At 42.9% G+C, this 4460-nt stretch overlaps 1 non-coding gene across 1 annotated transcript; it reads right to left on the minus strand.

Annotated features, from left to right (window-relative positions):
- Window positions 1–4032: 4032 nt before the first annotated feature.
- Window positions 4033–4106, minus strand: TRNAK-CUU (transfer RNA lysine (anticodon CUU)). The gene has a single exon. It is a non-coding gene; the product is annotated as a tRNA-Lys (tRNA).
- Window positions 4107–4460: the final 354 nt, after the last annotated feature.

Below are 4460 nucleotides of genomic sequence, written 5' to 3' on the forward strand. Positions count from 1 at the left end.
AGAAATCATAGGAGGCTGGTAAGAGCAGAAAAAATTAATAGGCTGAAGAAGTGGTCAGGTGAAGAGACTGTGGGTGAGAAGGAATCTTCCTATATAGAACGAGCTGAAATCAACCTCATCACACTTTTCTTTTGACCAGTTTTGTCATGGTATCCTTAAAGCCACAGGATAGGGTAGGAGCTTGGACTGTGCTCAAATTTCTGCAGTCTGCAATGTCAAGGATCATTCTGCATGTTCCTCTGCAGGATAGAGCTCATGTTCACTAGCCTTGGTTAGGTGCGTTCTGTCTTTATAAAGAAGAGGCTTTCGTGTAAATGGCTCATTGTTAGTAAGAAAGGTTCAATATTTCATATCTGACTTGGAAATGCTCACTGTATCATTTTGGGAGGTAAATATGAGGGAATGTCTACCCTCAAGGTGCGTATTCTGGGTCACAGTGAAACACCAGGTCCCTAGCACAAGCTTGATACATAATATTTAATTAAAAAATTAACCTTAATGTAATCACCCTCATCACAAAGATCATCAGCATCATCAGGTCCATGAAAATTTGCTGTTGCCTCTGTCTTAAATGGTCTCTGAACTTAGTGCATGCTATTAGATATTTCAGAGTTGTCATGGGGTGCCTGATAGGAGTATCTATGGATAGGCATATCTATGGCATGTCTCAGACCTCTGAAACAAGAGGAACTAAACATAGTGTCTTGTTCTGAGGCAAGGTTTTGAAGGTGAGAAGTCAAATGTGTTTCATTCACTAATGTACACCTGTCATGGAGGGTCTATAGGCCCAAAAATAGGCTAATTTATGCCTTGCCATACCTGGACATGTTTTTCTGCCCAAACCAGAGGTAAACACATTAAATGGACAAAAGAGGCACAATAGGCCTGGTGCCACAAAAACTGGTCTGCCAGGACCCCTGGTTGTAAACATGTTGCGTAAGGCCCCCCCCAGCTCGTACTTCCCTGGTGTAAGTCCATGTGATCCCCATATTTGGGAAAGTCCAGGCAAGTGGCATTTGCCTATTATGGTAAGGTGTGATGGTTTGGGTGTTCCCCGCCCCCCCATACTTTAGAAGTCACCCAGACTAGTCTCCGCTGGCTCTGGGAATATAAATGAAGCTATTTATTTACAGCAGCACAACATACAAGCAGATATTTACAGTATATACAGTTATATACAGAAATATAAAAGGTAAAAGTAATACAGAAACACAATTCCCCTGCCAGAAACCTGAGTCCCCAGGAAGGGCTCTCAACCACCCCTTCACCTTCCCCCTGCCCCTCTCAACCTTACCCCAGTCCTAAAGAAGAATACAGGTTCAGCTAAGAGGTTAAGAAGCAAAGGTGAGTGGAAGATGAGGTTAGGGAGATGCAGCTCAGTCAGAGTCCAGCCAGAAAGTGAGACAAAATGCGAGAGAGTTATCTAATGTTTTTGTTTCTTCAGCAAGAGTCTGATGGGAGTAGACATCACCATTGTTTTCCTTTCACAGCCTATGATCTAGTTCTTCTCACCAAAATATTCTACCCTGCTTCAAACTAGCACATAATTTTTGTCTGACTGCCAACCTGATTGGTCGTTCTAGTGGCCATGGGACCATTAATCTTGGTCCACATTGAACAAATAGGGGTACACAGGTAAACAATGTGCTCACACCCTTGTGCTCTGACCGACATACAGTGCGGACTCCCCCTGCATAGCCTGACTCCGTACATCAATTGTCTGCCTGTGTACCTTACTTGCAGAGCTCACTTAAGCCTGCCTATATATATATATATATATATATATATATATATATATATATATATATATATGTGTGGAGCTTATAGTCTCCTAGCCAGCTGTGCACATCTGCACGCCACTGTGTTATCAGGACCAGATCCTGTATTTCCTGCCTTTACCTACGGAGCACAGACTCCTTGCAGCTGCGCACATCCTGCATGCCCACTGCCTATCATGGCCTGGTAAGCGCCACTGCCGCTGAGTTAACCAGGAAGCAGACTGTGAATTGTCTGCACACAATCGGCCTGATAGCCATGTAAGAATCATGCTAGAGACTGAACAATATTCTCCTCCTGCACCTGAGATCCTGCCTGCTAAGGATCCCTGGACAGAGCATCCAGAAGAAGCCAGGAGCACCAAAGCGGAGATTGCATCTTTTGCCTGGAGAACCAGGTCAGAGACCATCATTTCCCCACAAGCCAGGAAGAATCTCCCTTCCCCTGAAGCCAGGAGGATTCCAGCCTCAGAGAGTCCACAGGCAAAGCTCCCCTGAAGGTTGGACACTAGTAATAGGCTGTGATGTAGCCCCTGAGGGTGATTATTGATTCATAAGAATTGTGAGTAAATGCTTTAATACCTCTGCAATATATATTGTCTCTGTCATAGAGCAGAATCAGTTTTCAGCCCGTTCGGCTGAGCAGATAGCATATAGACCCCAAATGGTATTTGCCGCAGGGAAAATCCTTTCTCTGTTTATAGTTTGAATGTTTGCAAGTTATTAGTAAGTTACTGTACATAGAATGTTTTCATGACCGTGTAAGAATCCTTTTAATATTAATATACAGTGGTTGGGGGTGGCGAGAGTTCATAACATTGAGTTTAATAAATATATACTTTTATAGAGTATTATCTCACGCCAATTAATTTCTCCCCTCCGCCAAAATCGGCATAGGTGGCAGAATACCCCTCTGTGACAAGTCCTCATTCTGAAAGCTCTGTAGGTAGACATCCACAAGTAATGACCTAAAAATGGCACAATTTACAGTATGATATGTTGACAGAAAGTTTTCTAACACCTCCCAGAAGTGCACTTTCCAGAAACCCTCTGTACATAAACATAACGGTCTGTGATCTGTCAGTTAATATTAATGTGATCATTTGCTGGTAAATTGTAATAACATGATGCACATGGGACCTGCTACACTGACCTTTTTGGTGGAAGTTATTCATTAAATGGTCACTCATTTAGATTGCAGTAACTATTTGCAAAGCTATTAATATTTTAGGAATTAATTAGGTACATAATGCTTTCAAAAAAGAATTTTTTTACCAAGGTTAGGTGAAGACCAGATTTTTCATTATTCATTAAAGGAAAAAAAAAATAAATTCAAGAACATTAATCACAGAAGAGTAAGACATTTTGTATGGAAGTCTAGCTGCACATTAGTCTAAATAGCTGAGTTATCTGTGTGCTTTTGAATCTATGGCTACAAATCATTGCTTACACTGCCAAGCTCTAAAACAAAATGTTTCTTTCTTTGACAAGATTGTTCATCTGAACAGTTGCAGTCAGTCTGTTTAGCAATGCATCTTTTTTTGTTTTCAATTAATCATTACAGGGCATACATTTTTCACAAACTTCTCCAGTATCTCCCATTTGCAAAAAAAGTACTTGCTTTAAAACAAATCTAGGAGAACACAGCTCCACTGGGAAGCAGAGCAGCCATACAAAATCATTATTCTAACAGCCTTAAATACTCTAAATCATTTTGGCTGCATGTGCTAGTTTGAAGCAAGCTGGAATGTTTTGGTAGAAGAACTAGATAACAGGCAGTGAAATGAAAACAATTGATGTCAACTTCTCTCACAGTCACGCTGAGAACTCTGGGAAGAAGAAAGACTTTTTCTCCATTTTGTTTTCTCACTCTTGCTTTTGCCTTAGACCTGGTCACATCTCATTAACCCTGCTCCTACTAACCTTGCTCCCTAAACTCTTGGCTGCACCTCTCTTCTTCCTGAGAACTGGGGTAAGGTTAAGAGGGCCGGGGGGAGATGTTGGGGTGGTTTAAAAGCCCCTCCTGGGGACTCAGGTTTCTGGGAGGGGAGTTGTGCTTTTGTATTGTTTATCCTTTTGTATATTTCTGTATATAATTGTATATAACTGTATATATTGTAAATAGCTGGTTGCAAATTCTGCTAGCTGTAAATAAATTGCTTCATCTATATTCCCAGGGTCCGTCTGAGTTAGCTGGGGCAAATTCAAAAGTGTGGGAGGGGTGGGGTAACCCCCAAACCATCACATTTTTAATTGGCGCCCAACGTGGGGCTAGAACCCACGACCCTGGGATTAAGAGTCCCATGCTCTACCAACTGAGCTAGCCGGGGCAAATTCAAAAGTGTGGGAGGGGTGGAGTAACCCCCAAACCATCACACTGCAGAGCCGAGAGAGAGCACTGCGGGCACTGCTGCTGCTGCTGAGACTGGTTTTTCTGCTCCGTTCTGCTGCTCTCCGTGGTTCTGAGAGACGTTAAGGTAGGCAGGGGGGATGGCAGGGCTGGCAGGGCTGTTGTCTCACGAGAGAGAGCGAGCTGTGACGGGGGCTCGTGATGTCAGCCGCAGGAAATTTAAAACCCCGCCAACTGCCACACGTGCCGCCATTTTGGCTGCAGAGGTAGGTCTCCTGCGGCTGGCAGCTTTTTTTTTTTTTCTTTTTTTTTCCTTCTATTTCTGAGTGTCGGTA

The sequence above is a fragment of the Pogoniulus pusillus genome, chromosome Z (assembly GCF_015220805.1).
Source record: "Pogoniulus pusillus isolate bPogPus1 chromosome Z, bPogPus1.pri, whole genome shotgun sequence".
NCBI lineage: Eukaryota > Metazoa > Chordata > Aves > Piciformes > Lybiidae > Pogoniulus > Pogoniulus pusillus.